The sequence below is a fragment of the Dermochelys coriacea genome, chromosome 22 (genome assembly GCF_009764565.3).
Source record: "Dermochelys coriacea isolate rDerCor1 chromosome 22, rDerCor1.pri.v4, whole genome shotgun sequence".
Taxonomy (NCBI): domain Eukaryota; kingdom Metazoa; phylum Chordata; order Testudines; family Dermochelyidae; genus Dermochelys; species Dermochelys coriacea.
In genome coordinates this window covers 5803413-5818621 of record NC_050089.1, presented here as the reverse complement: position 1 = coordinate 5818621, position 15209 = coordinate 5803413, and positions in this window count along the sequence as shown.

Here is a 15209-nt window from a genome sequence, read left to right as displayed (position 1 = left end):
CAGAGAAAAGTTTGAAAAGGTGAAGGCTACAACACCAGGAGACAAAAAGAACCTAAAAGTTATTTTTTAAAAGCTCATATTTTTAAAGTCAGTTTCATTATTTCTTTGGGTTTGACACATGATTTTTGACCATTTGGGGGTGGCAATTCTGATCCTGTGAAATAATCACTCTACATTCCCATCTACCACCGGCATGTGGTGAGGACCCTGTGCGACAACAAAGCAGGGATCCTTCAAAGTCGCTGCCTCAGAAGAAAGGGGGAGGAATTAGCCTGCTAGAAGCCTTCAGTAGTTCTCTTAGTGCATCTCTCACCAGCTGTGCTCACTGTCTCTGGAGGATGGAACCACAGCTCTATCTGCTGGCAGAACTTTCAATCTGCAACTCTGATTTTTTTAAACTAGCCATTTTGTTTTTGATGAAGGCTGGCAGACCTCCGCAGGCTTAAGCCAGAATAATGCCATCTTTGCCCCTCTCTTTCTCTGGCCCTGAGCCGAGCATGTCTGAGCTAGACCAGAAAATCTGGGCCAATGTGTTCTTCGAGCCATTTTGCATTACACGCTAACTGTGGAAAATCAAAATCTGTTCACAGATAATTCACAAATTGCTCACAGGGCTAAGTTTATCCAGTAACTTCATGGTCAGGAGTATTTCACCTAGATAAAGTATGAAAATAATCACAGTCACAGTGATGCTATGAACCTCTCATCCAAGGATCTCAAAGAGCTTCAAAGTTCACAGCAGCCTCAATAGGCAGGGAAGCCTTCTATAGCAGGGCAAACAGAGGCCCCGGGAAGGGAAGTGACTTGTCCAGCATCACACAGCAGGTCAATGGCCAGACTTCATGATTCCCAGTCCTATGTATTAGGTACAAAACTGTCTCTCCCTGTTCTTTCCCCACCGGGCTTGTGGACAGTACAAGAGCTGGACGAGCCAACCTTACACAACCACATCAAGAAATGGGGCTCAGGTGGCACAGTGAAGGCTAAAAGAGTCCTGCGGAGAAGATTTAAATCAGATGTTCCCCTCCCACACACCCTCAGCTCTTCTGCGGCCTGGCTGAGTGACGGATCCGTTACTGCAGTCATGGAAAAGATGACCTTATCAAATCAAAATCACTGGGAAAAAAAGACAGTGCCATCTGGCCACTTCTGACAGAGCTGCATACCATTCTGTCAGGGTCTAATGCATATTGTACGCTCATCCTTCCCCATGCATTCCTAGGACATTTCTAATCATAACTGTGAATGGTGTCCCACCGGGCTTTTCCAGGATCAAGTTCCTGTCTTTACAAATGCCCAATCCTGTGCTCCTACTATGCACCAAAGCCCCTTGGAACTCAGTTGAAGTTTACCCTGCCTCATTAGGATCAGACCAAAGTACTAGTTAATAATGTCTTCATGACTGTGAAAAATAGACTTTTTGCTCATTATTGTACCCATTTTCCTAATGTCACCCCAGCAAGATAGTAGCAGAGCAGGTTAGAGACTCCCAAGAGTCCTGGTTCCCAGTCCTCACTCTGGCTGTTTTTCCATATTGACATATGTCTATAATTAAGCATGAAAAGCAAAAAATAAAGTTATTTTTAAATATCCTTCTGGGACAGGGTATATAAACTCCATATCGGAATGGAAGGGGTTAAAGAGCAGCAAGCGGCTCAAGTAGTCCCACTCTGCATCACCTATGCTGGTTATTAGGCCTGGGAGGTGAACTTATGAGGAGGAAAGCCCACCAGTAGGAGGCTAGGTGGGATGGTGAATAGACAGCTTGTGGCTCTGTGGGGTAAGAAGCCTGGATGAGGGCTAAGAGCTGTATGAAGACTACAGCCTGCCAGAGCTCCTTTCTAGGAAGGTGGGCTTAGCCAAGGCTGTTGGTTTGGCTGGAGTCTAGGAACCTGTTAGGTGTTAGGGTAGGCTGTTGCAGCTGGGCGCCTGTCTGCAAAGAAGTGGGCTAAAAGCTGAGCCCAGCTGGGCTGAAGATTCTTTGGTTTCCAGTTTCTGTTGGACTGGCATTAAGGGACTCTGTTACCCTGGAAGGGGTTGAAATCTCTGAAATGGCTTGGCTAGGGAGATTAAGCTCTCTACAGCTGCAGTGGACTGAAGACCATGTGGGGAAACCAAGGCAGCTGCATTGCAAGGCCCTGAGGGGATGTGCTGTGATGGCGTTTCTGCCACACATTGTCATCTTTTTGTGTGTTCATATAACTCAAAGTGGCTTGAGTTTGGTAACTAGCAAGTTAGCATCTGGCCGATCAAATCTATCACTATGCATACCTATCTGTCTAGTCTAAGGTGTTTCATACCGACGGGCTGCATAACATCTAATTACTGATATATGTGAGAAGGAATTGATTTGCTGCCAGGTTAGAGAGAAAAAAACTAAGTCTCTGCTAAGTTAAGAGTCTGAAGACTGCGTATTCTGCATGTGCAGAACATAAAGCTTCTGTATCTCTCTGTTGCACTGAGGTGTGCATGTAGGTCTGTGTAATGGATACGTAATGCAATACAAAGCTATTATTGCATCAGGATTTATGGTGATACTTTCCACCACAAGAGACCATGAGTCACTAAAACCTGCATGATGGAATTGCCAGGTAGTGGCTTATGTTTGCATATTTGTTGTTTGCTATCTTATGTTTGCTTAATGGCTTTCCCATCACCACAAACACAGATGGATTTATTCTCACAACACCCCGGGGAGGTGGGCTGCATCAGTCTCACCATGTTACCGATTGGGAAACTGAGGCACAGAAGAAGTGATGTGACTTTCCCAAGGTTGCACAGTGATTTTTGGGACACAGCTGGAAAAAAACCCTGGTATCTTGAGTCAAAGTCAAGTGCCTTGATCACACGACCCTCCTTTTCCCCTAATGATAAGGTGAGAGCTTTGTTCCATTTGAAGCATTTCTCATTTTACTCTCTCTAAGCCAATGGGCAGATTCCCTAGTCAGGCCAGTCCAAATGAAGCCCAAATCCTTAAGTCAGTGTCTACATCCTTTCCCTTGGGGAAGATTTCATTAAATAACAGAAGATGAGAAAGGCTCACAGTAATACAAAAGGCCTTAACAACAAACTTCTGCGCTCCCTAATCTGGGAGGATGGAAGGGTAGGGCTGGGAAGTGTCCTTCACCCACTAGGTAGCTCTTTATAGCTAATATGGAGAGCAACTTCCCTGACCCTGGATCACTCCTGTCTGCTACCCCTGCCTAAGAGGCAGGAAGCCTTTTGTAGCTGACTTCCTGTAACTGACATACTTTGTATGTCCTCTGACAACAGCTCCCTGTTCTAAAGGTGCCATTGGTCATAACAACAGGTTTCAGAGTAGCAGCCATAACAAGGCTCACGGGGTCTCTTTCATGTGCCCTAAGGCCCAATTACACTCAATGTCTCCTAAAGCTAAGTGGGACCCAGCCTTGATGCCAACCCTTAGGTTTGGCATGTACTTTCTTCCGCAGCTGGCCATGACACATCTGAGTCTGGGCTTGAGTCCCAGGGAGCACTAACCGAGGGCTGTAACTGCTGTTATGATCCCCACCAGGAAGGAAAAAAGCATCTTTCCCCACCTGTACAACACCTGTGGAGAGCCAGCCAAGGAACTCCCAGGTTACTAAAGCAGCGATGACCTTGTACTCACACTTTGCTCACCTATTGCATTGTTCATTGAAGGACCTCAAAGCACTTTGCTAACTTTAATAAAGCCTCACCACTCTATTGTAGCATTGGTGCTCTTGGCAGAGCTAGGAATAGAACCTAGAAATCCTGACTCAGTGGTGGTTCACACACACATAAAATTGCATTCAAGGTGTGCTTCTAAGCCATTCTAGTTAACCCAGTTCAAAACCCTGTGTGGACTCTTAATTTGATTTAAACCTGGCTTGTCTCAAGTTAGCTTGTGTCAGTGAATTTACAGGCAAAAGCTAAACCAGTTTCACGCTGCTATGTGTTTCCACAAATAGGCTTGCACCAGTTTAACTAAATATATTTTAAAACAATTTCACTTAAAGCAGTGCAACTCCTGTGTATAGAACAAGGCTTCCCAGTCATCTGTCTTACTATGCCCCACTTCTTCCCAGGGACTCAGGAACACAACTCAGGAGTCCCGAATCCAAATCCCCTGGTTTAATTACTACAGCACAGAACCTGCCTGCCAAGCAGTAGCAATCAAGTCATAGGTTGCGGGGGAGTGGGGGTGGGGGTTAAGGTCAGAAAGGGACCATTAGATCCTTTAGCCTGACCTCCTCTACAACATGGGCCATAGAATTTTATCCAATTAACCCTGTGTTTGTGTTAGACAAAAGCATATCTTCCAACAAGACACCCAAACTTCATTTGAAAACGTCAAGAGATGGACAATCCACCACTTCCCTTTGTAATTTGTTCCAGTGCTTAATCACCCTGACTGTGAAATGTGGGCCTTATTTCTCATTTGAATTTGTCTCTCTTTAACTTCTGAGTGCTAATTGCATAGAGCTGCTTGCCATTAGATCCCTACTTCTGTCCTTCTTAATGATTTGTCCACTGATTTCTTGAAAATTTACTTGATCTGGTTGAAAAACATGGTGGATTTTTTTACAGCATTTCTCACAAAGAATCAATCCCTTTTTTTCTTGGAAAAATCAAAATTTGGAATGTTTGGACCAGCTCTAAAAATGTACTTTTTTAAAAAATAAAAACACTTGAAACCCCGTTTGGAGCTTCCAGCTGCCCATCCCAAGTCTCAGCCCTCTGAGGCTAATGCAGGGTAACGTCTGTCCTCTGCAAGATTCAGTGCCATTGCATGGGCTAGTGGGAACACAGACCAAATACAGCACACAGGTGAGCTTCCAACTGCAAAGAACACTGACTGTGAAATCCATTTCACAAGGAAGAGTCCACCAGATGGCAGTGTATCAATGGGGGAGCAGGCGGGTAGCCCACAGAAGCCTTTATTACTGCAACATGAGTAAAGGTGTCATCCCAGACCAAGGATCCATTGCAAAATGCTTCCTAACTGCATAAACAAGCTGCAAAAATATCTCCTAAATCTGTAGGATAAGCCTAATCTATAAAGCCATTAGCTGGACATTTGTATCATGAGGGGCATAACCACTGTTGCACCTAGCTCCTCTTTTTCTTCATCATCTTTCCTCTGTCACCTTAGTATATTTGTATTCGGGTAGCACCCAACCAGGACCAGAGCCCAGTTGTGCCAGGCTCTGAACAACCATGCAATAAAAATCAGTCCTTGCATCAAGGAGTTTACAGATGCTCCTTCTTTTCCCCTGCATTTCCCCCTGACTCCAACAGCTCCTGTGCCTTCTGCCACTGCCCAGTGAATAGCTAATTGTTGGATGCTGGAACCGTGACATTAGTGGTAACTGTTAAGATTCACACAGTTCAATGCAAATAACGCTTTTTTTTTTTAGTTCAGTATATTGGCTAGCCCATGTCATGCAAAATGCTCAGATACGATGGTGACGGAAATAGATAGGGTGCACATGATTGATGCCACTCTGATTCCTTTCCTCTCCCTCCTCTTATTTTCCCTCCCTTATTCGCTATTTTGTATGTCTCAAAAGCATGCTAAGTACTCTGCACATGTTTTGAAATAGAGACAGATCTTAGCCTGGAAGTGCTTAGACACAAAAGGCGCCTCCTAATAATACTTGGCGCTTTGATCGTGCTTTATATGTTCAAAGCACCATACAGAACGTAACTAATTAATCCTTAAAAATATATCCCATGAAGTAGCTGGATAAGCATTCTTCTTCTTAGGTGGCATCTCCATTATGGGAGGTTTGTAACCAGAGTAGCTCATTCTGTGGGATCCTCTGATAATCTCTTTGTGAATGAATTATCCTCTTGGTCCATGCAGGATACAGCATCATCCATCCAAGATTGTCTTGTTCTGCCTTGTGTTCTTCTGCCATCAACTTTCCCTTCCAGCACCTGTCAACATGCATCTCTTGCTGAACCACTTCAAATAAACATTATTTATTTCCATTTTACAGATGGGGAAACTGAGAGGAGAAGTGACTTGTCCAAGAGCATACAGGAAATCAGCAGAAGAATCAGAATTAAAAGTTGGGTCCTCTTGAGCCCCCACTTCATATTCAGCTCTCTAGCCCACATTGCTTTGTGCTTTCCTTCTCCACAGGTCTTCTCAAGTAGGCCCACAAGCCCACAACCGACATTAAATCTCTCCTTCAGAAAAAACTTTTACCATGAGAAGTAAGCCAATAGACTAGGCACCTTCCATTACTGAAACAACCATGTAGCCTTATTGCTGTAACCCATTGTCCTTTTTCTTTCAATTCCATCCCTGCCATTCTGCTGCCTCTTCATGCCTCAGTCACAGCATAATATTGGTGGGCTGTAAAGCAGTGCAATAATACTAATTAAAAAGGCACAAGAGAGAGGACGTGACACACGTTTTTTTAATATGGTTGATAGGGAATCACGGCCAAATTCTGGCCCAGTTCCTCAAAGGTACAACCCAGATCCTCAAAGGTATTTAGGCTCCTATTGAAATCAATGGAAGTCAAGCACCTACATACCTTTTCAGGATCTAGGGCTTTGTCGTGGCCTTCAGTGTTTGGCATATAGGGAATTGCTGATCAAAGGTGGGTATTGAAGAGAGATGTTGGTCATGATGTAGGAATCCTGGGGTGGAATTCTCCAGCTTGCGTTAGGCAGGAGGTCAGACAAAATGGTCGTAACAGTTTCTCCTGGCCTCAGAAATCTATCAACCTGAGGTGCTGCCCTAAGCCCCAGTCATGTGAGTTACCCCACCAAGCCTCTCTTATTCCAATCACATCATAGTTCTTTGACTGTGTCAGGACTTCCAGTTCTTCCTGCTTGTTTCCCAGGCTTCTTGCGTTCATGTACAGGCACCTAAGATAACTAGCCGACTGTCCTACTTTCTCAGTATGAATCAGGATGCCTCCCCTGTTGCACCCTCCTCCTTGTGTTTCCTCCCGGGATCCCACTTCCCCGCTTACCGCTGGGCTTAGGTCACCATCCCCCGGCGAACCTAGTTTAAAGCCCTCCTCACTATGTTAGCTAGCCTGCCTGCGAAGATGTTCTTCCCTCTCTTCGTTAGGTAGATCCTATCTCTTCCTAGCAATCCTTCTTCCTGGAACAACATCCCATGGTTGAAGAATCCAAAGCCCTCTCTCTGACACCACCCGCACAGCCACACATTTACCTCTACAGTTCAATGGTCCCTATCTGGGCCTTTTCCTTCAACAGGGAGCTTGGCTGGTGGTGGGTGCAGAACACCCCCCAATTTTTCCCCGTGGAGCACCCACGGAGTCGGCACCTATGGCTGGGATAACTTAAAACAGCAGTGACAAGCTGTCAAGGAAAACAGCATGTATTTAACTATGATGGGTCCTTCTGCCCTGTCCTTTGCCACTGAAAATCTGTCATCAGCCATTCACTCACCTCCTGCCCAGCTCCTTGCGCTCTGACCCTGCATGCTGCTGCTCAGACGTAGCACTGGTGGCAATCCAGGGGGTACATGTGCTCTTTCCTCCCTCGCCAGCCTCAAGTACAAGCAAGCAGCGGGGTGAGGTTTCCATTTAAACAGGAGGAAGAATGGCAGCTGCAACTGAAAGAGAAATGTCTGGATTCCTCAGGGGCCGTGGAGTGATATCCCACTGTATTCTCAAGCCAAACATCCCCACGCCAAGTACCACTGGAACCTTCATCCTAGCACGTCAGTCTGTTCCCTGGAGGGTGGGGACATCCACCAGGATGTGGAATCACCTCCCCAGCAGCTGTAGGGTTAACATCATCTGAACCATCCTTGAGAAGGAAGGAAAGACAAACATGCTCCTGAGGGATTTCAACCTGGGGGCTCCCCTGCTTCCTTGGTACCTTACGCAGCTGCTTCTTTTGACCATCCAGGGGGCCAGCTCTGCATGGAGGACATTCATGTTTACCTCCCCCTGTTCTGTCCCTTTCATTCCCATGCTTGCTCCTGGAAATGAAAGAGTTAAGCAGATTTTTCTGTTGCGTGCTTTCCTCTGGGCACAACCAGGGGGCTTGGGGTTCTTGCTCACTACCCTGACACATGCCTTCAAGGCTGAACTTCTTCTGGAACTGTTTGCATCTTCTCCTTCCGCTTCCAGCAGTGCCTCTTGGTTCAGGTTTTGACCCAGGATGGATAGGGTAAGAGCCAGAGAGGCTGATGCCTGTGCTCAGGTGGCCATTGTCGTGGTGGATGATTTTAGTGCTTGCCGAGCAAACAGGACCCACCAGACACTGAGCACAACACAGTGAGGAAAACAGGAATGGCAAAGTCCGGGGAGGGCAGCGGGGATCGGAAAGTGCCTTGGATTCAAGGTGAAGGAGGGCACTGAGGACACCAGCAGCCCAGGAGAAGAAATTCAGTGATGCAGAAAAGAGGAGAAATTGTGTGAGCTGGACTGAATTCCAAAGGATGCCTCTTAGAACTCAGCTCACACTGCAACAAACAGCCAGATGGCTGTGTATGCTAGAGAGACCCCTTTGGGAAAGGAAATGGGAGGGAGAGAAGGGGAACAGGGTCAATTCGACATGGCTATCCATTCCCAGAGGAAGAGGAAAAGGAAACGCAGATTATGAGTTGTCTTCATGGTCTCAACAGTAGCTGAGCCAACGCAAGAGCAGGGGGCGGAAAAAACAGAAGATTGTCTTTGGCTCTCTCTTGTTCTGTGTATTTTTCTCTCTCGCTCTTGCTCCCTGTAGCATAATCTCATGGTCTGGAAGTTCTACATTTTCTCTGCAAAGATTCTGGAGCCCTGAAGTGCAGAGCCCTTTATGGGACCAGAGTCAGCCAAAGCGTTTGCCAGCCCCAATACCAACCCCTCCAAGCAGCCATCCCTGGGGTATGGTATTGCAACACACCTAGTGGGCTGACTGTGATAAATCACTTTCTGGCACAGCCCCTGGGGTGCAGCTTTTGCCACGATCAGAAATATTGTTTTTTCTATTTGCTTTACCTTCGGCGAATAGCCCTGTCACCTCTCTGCCTGGTTCATTTGGGACATTCTCCTCTTTAAAAGATCACGGTCTATAAAAGCCACTGTGTATGCATGCACTACTGCCCTCATTTCTGATTCCATCCAATAAACTGTGGGTCCCATCACCTTTATTGCTAGTTCTAGCATAAGTGATAATGGAGATTTTGGTTTTTGCTCAGATTGTAGGGGTCTGGGCTTCTGCAGCAGGAGAATCTGAGTTCTCTCCATGCTGCTGCCGTGAAATAGCAGCCGACATGTGTGACAACTGTGGTGTTGTGACTGGCTGTGGATTTGTAACATCCTCTTATATTTCTATAGAATTTTTCATCCCAAAGGATCTCAAAGTGCTTTTCAAACTCTCTCTCTATATTACTAGCAAAATGCAGCCACTTCTGGTGTGGAGGGTACCTAGTGCTCAGCACAATGCACAACATGGGGTGGGGAGGACAATTTTGGGTGGCAACAAGATAACCCTATATGCTTATGCAAAGTGCCTTATGGGATCTTTAATTCCCAGGCAGAGTAGCCAGTAGCTCATCCATCTGAAAGGCCCCTTAGTAGAAAACTAGCAGAGCTGAATTGGTGGGAATTTTCTCTTGAGGGGTGGGTGAGTGTCCATGTGAACAGAAAATGCAGTTTCCACACAATCAGAATTTTCCATGGGCAAATTTGTTCACCTGTTGAACTGATGTAGTGCCTCATGGGAAATGTAGTCTGGCCCGAGACCCTGGCCCATAGCAAAGAATGGGGCCTAAGGTATTTGAACTACAGTCCCAATGAGGTGCCATGGCTGATCAAGCAGACATAGATTAATGTCACATTGACTTGAAACAAAACAGTTTGGTTTGGGAATATGAGAATATGGTTTTTGTAAAAGGGAAATCATGCCTCACCAATCTACTAGAATTCTTTGAGGGGGTCAACAAGCATGTGGACAAGGGTGATCTTCAGAAAGCCTTTGACAAGGTCCCTCACCAAAGGCTCTTAAGCAAAGTAAGCTGTCATAGGATAAGAGGGAAGGTCTTCTTATGGATTGGTAACTGGTTAAAAGATAGGAAACAAAGGGAAGGAATAAATAGTCAGTTTTCAGAAAGGAGAGTGGTAAATAGTGGTGTCCCCAAGGGGTCCTACTCGAGTACTTGAGTACAAGTCATACTCAACATATTCATAAATGATCTGGAAAAAGGGGTAAACAGTGAGGTGGCAAAATTTGTGAATGATACAAAACTACTCAAGATAGTTAAGTCCAAAGCAGACTGCAAAGAATTACAAAGGGATCTCACAAACCTGGGTGATGGGGCAACAAAATGGCAGATGAAATTCTGTGTTGATAAATGCAAAGTAATGCACATTTACAATGATGGGGTCTAAATTAGCTTTTACTACTCAAGAAAGAGATCTTGAAGTCATTGAGGATAGTTCTCTGAAAACATCCACTCAATCATGCAGCAGCAGTCAAAAAAGCGAACAGAATGTTGGGAATCATTAAGAAAGGGATAGATAGTAAGACAGAAAATATCATATTGCCTCTTTATAAATCCATGGTATGCCCACATCTTGAATACTGCGTGCAGATGTGGTCGCCCCATCTCAAAAAACATATATCGGTATTGGAAAAGGTACAGAAAAGGCCAACAAAAATGATTAAGGGTATGGAACATCTTCCTTATGAGGAGAGATTAATAAAAGTGAGACTTTTCAACTTGGAAAAGAGATAACTGGGGGAGGATATGATTGAAGTCTATAAAATCATGACTGGTGTGGTGAATGTTAATAAGGAAGTGTTATTTACTCCTTCTTATAACAAAAGTACTAGGGGTCACCAAATGAAATTAATAGGCAGCAGGTTTAAAACAAACAAAAGGAAGTGTTTCTTCACACAACGCACAGTCAACCTGTGGAACTCTTTGCCAGAGGATGTTGTGAAGGCCAGGACTATAACAGGGTTTAAAAAAGAACTAGATAAATTCATGGAGGATAGGTCCATCAATGGCTATTAGCCAAGATGGGCAGGGATGGTGTCCCTACCCTCTGTTCTCTAGAAGCTGGGAATGGGTGACGGGGATGATTACTTGTTCTGTTCATTCTCTCTGGGGCACCTGGCATTGGCCATTGTTGGAAGACAGGATCCTGGGCTAAATGAACCTTCGGTCTGACCTAGTATGGCCGTTCTTATGTTCTTATGAGAATGTTTCATTTTGATTGGAAACACTGAAATATTTCAAATAAAATATTTTCAGAACTTTGAGTTCGGCAAAAGATTTTCCTTTTTCAATTTTTCTGCCCAATTTGGAATAAAATACATTTTGACATATTAGAATTTTCCATAGAATGGAAATGTGGGGTTGTTGTTTTTTTTACCAGCTGTAAAAACTAGTGACCTGCTTATAGAGTCAAATGGACAGAGCCTACATGTCATGGGGAGAGAATGGATATGGGTTCCAGCATGGTCTAGTGGCTGAAGCAGTGGGCTGTGGGAATCAGGACGTGGAGTACCATTCGTGACTCAGTCAGTACTCACTGCGAGACCTTGGGAAAAACACGTCACCTCTCTGTGCTTTAGTTTTCCCCATCTGTTTAAGTGTGGGGAGGGGGAGCAGGAAATAGTACTGTGACCTTACCTTTGTAGGTTTCAGAGTAGCAGCCGTGTTAGTCTGTATTCGCAAAAAGAAAAGGAGGACTTGTGGCACCTTAGAGACTAACACATTTATTTGAGCATAAGCTTTAATAAATGTGTTAGTCTCTAAGGTGCCACAAGTCCTCCTTTTCTTTTTACCTTTGTAGGGCTTTGAGAACTTTGATGAAAATCATTGAATCCGTTCAAGGAACTATTATTAAATTAATCAGAAGGCTAGATGTGCTAATGGCCTCTCTTCGTAGTAACATTCTGCATAACTGGGTCCTTTGGAAGCTTCAGCTCTCCAAGCAACTGAGCAAGTAGGAAGTGTTAAAGAATGCTAGAGCAGGAGAACTTTTCTTTCTCATTTTGGCTGTCTCTTTCTCTCATTCAAGGCTCTCTTTGTGGTTTGGTCTGTGGGCGTGATGTGTCAAATATGGATTCTTTCTATCTATTCAAGTAGAATCCACAGCAGACAAGTTCGCACCAGAGGCAAGAGAGATGAGAGTTCTTTTTTTTTTCCCCCATCAGCCAGCCATGCATAAAGAGACTTGATCCCACAGTGCTGTAGGCAGCAGCAAAAGCAAAAATCAGGATTACCTAGTGCCCCAGTCCAGCTGACAGAAAGCACAGCGCTATTTTGCTTTCCTTTGACACATTCTCCTCCATTAAGGTTTAGTCTTTTATCTGCTCAAGAGCACCATGTCCTCAATTTAAAATTAAATGACTGTGCAGAGTATGTGTGTGTGAGAGAGAAAACTAGGTTACCCAAAGGTTAAATGCGTAGTTAAAAATCACAAAACAATCTGGTGATGAAAAAGTGATGTTTCTCACCGCACTGATGGTCCAAAGCCCAGCTGGTGTAAACCAGTGTAGCTCCATTAACTTTAACCCCATGTGCAGAGCACCTGCATTTCAGGCTAGTTAGAGTTGATGTGAGGGCTCTCAACAGAACTTGTTCCCAGCCCCCAGCATGGAGAAACAGGTCAGGACTGAGCCAGAGTGCACTGCACTTTGACTGTTCTCCGCTTCCTTGGGCCCTGAGGCTGCTCTAACTTACCCAGGGATCAGGTAGGTGTCTGCACAGCCCCAGGATACAGGGGCTGTCTTTGTCCCATATGTACCTCACCAAAACCCAAGTGTAAGAACAGAGTAACTGCTAAACCTTAAGGCAAGGAAATGTTCTAATGGGTATGCCGCACACCTGAAGTGGGGCTGGGGAGGAGGAGCAACTGAATGGAAGTTGGGGAGACACTTTGTTCTGTTGCACTGCGTGGAGAATGAAAGAAATCTCTGTGTTTCTTATAAACATCATTTGCACCTCAGTTTACTTGTGAGATATCATCCTGTCTGGCTGCATGTAGTTAGATTAAAAGAGGTTGCCAGGGGGAAACCAACAGGGAATGAAACAGTGGCAAGTAAAGATAAGGTACTATCACAGAGAATGCCACTAGTCCAAACAATGAGGCAAGCTATTAACTGGGGAACATCTCTGGCCTGACTCCAAGTAGGCTGGGGAAATTTATTCTTCCCAGGCTGAACCTAAGATCAGAAAGAATGCTAAAACCTTAAAGATGCTAGCCGTCTTAGACAGAATGAGTGGGTTGTTAGTAATGGCTGTAGATGCATGTCTAACTGAGAGAGACAAAGGATCATGCAGGAGCAGTGTGGGCTGCATCTCCCACCCCAGAGATGAAGGTAACTGGGGTGAATAGATCTTAGCAAAGCATGCAAGGAAAGATTAAGGTTTAGGGAAGACAAAATATGCACATAGATCTATCGTGTTTTTACCCTTTACTCTGCATCCTGTAGCACCTTAGAGACTAACAAATTTATTTGAGCATAAGCTTTCGTGAGCTACAGCTCACTTCATCGGATGAATGCATCCGATGAAGTGAGCTGTAGCTCACGAAAGCTTATGCTCAAATAAATTTGTAGTCTCTAAGGTGCCACAAGTACTCCTTTTCTTTTTGCGAATACAGACCAACACGGCTGCTACTCTGATATCTGCATCCTGTGTACCTTTAGCTGAATAAATAATGCTTTGTTTTGAATAAGCTGTTTTCTGAGTCACTTAAATCAGCCATTGATCACAGGTCCCTGGAGGAAATGGGTTTATAGTTGTCAAGCATAATTGGGCCTGTTGTGTTAATATGGCTGGGAAACAGGGGTTGCCACCCAGAGATCAAGTCCAAGAGAGGTTGGACCGTGGGGTTGGACCCCTTTGAGAGGGGTGCAGGAAGCCAGGCCTGACCCTGCAGACTGCTCTAAAGAGGGACTGAAAAGGGTCTAAAGCATAGTTTGCCCTGAAACCATGACAAATGGCATTAGGCTTTGTGGATGCTGGGCCACAGAAGAAACCTGCTGAGTCTGTGTAACTGTGCGTCTATGCCAGCGGGGGTGAGTGGAAGGAGAGGAATGCTGGTGAGGGGGGGAATGGTAGGGGATAGCGAGAATGAGACAGCATTTTGCAGGGTGGGGATGACCATACCGATGGGAGTATGTGAGAGAAGTGGGGCGTGGTTGTGTCCGGGAGATATGTGTGGGTGGCAGGGGAGACACTGCTGGGGAGGCAAACAGAGAAGCTTGGTGGCTGGAATTATTACAGCAGTGTGTGCGTGTTGGGAAGGTAGATGGATGGAAAATCAGGGGGGACTGGAGATATCAGAATGGGTGCGTTGTCACAGAAGCTGTTGGCTTGTGAGTGTGTGGGAGATGGAGAGATATCAGGGTGTATGTGGGGCCCCAGGGAGGATTTTGGCATTGGCACAATGTGTGGGAGGGAGATATTAGGGCAGGTGTCCTTTAGGGAGCGTTGGAGATATTTGAGATCTTTTCATCCCCTCCAAACAATTTTTTTGCATCGCCATTTAAAAATTACTTCCCCTTTTTATTCATCCTTATCCTCTTTTCAGAAGGAGATTAAAGTCTGACAATTGAGAAAATTCTTGTGGCTGTATCGCTGTCTCCAGGCACTGAATGAAAGAGCACAGTAGGTTCTGGGGCCTCAACACTCTGTCTCCAGAGAGAGGTGTTTTTTCTGTTCTCTTGAACGACGTCTTGTTTTGAATCTGTTTCTCACTCATTTGAGAACAAGCTGAGCAGGGTGGGGAGAGTCCCGGGGAGCTAGAGACAGGGAGCAGTGTGATTGACTACCACTAGATTCCTTGTCAAAGACTAACAAATTTGTTAGTCTCTAAGGTGCCAAAATTTGTTAGTCTCTAAGGTGCCACAAGTACTCCTTTTCTTTTTGCGAATACAGACTAACACGGCTGCTACTCTGAAACTTGTCAAAGACTAGATTCCTCCTGTATTCACTTGGGATCTCATGATCTTCAGCACCATTACGGATCTGTTCAAGGTGGTTTCAGGATCCAGTCAGCCCAGATTGGCTGTTAGTGGGAAAGAAGGATGATTTTATGGTTAGGGTGCTGGATGAAGACTCAGGAGACCTGGGTTTAATTCCTAGCTCTGCCACAAGCTTCCTCTGAGACCTTGGGCAAGTCACTTAATCGCATCGTGTCTCAATTCCCTATCTGTAAAATAGGAATAATGACACTCCCTTTTGTCTATTTAGACTGTAAGCTTTTCAGGACAAGGATTGTCAC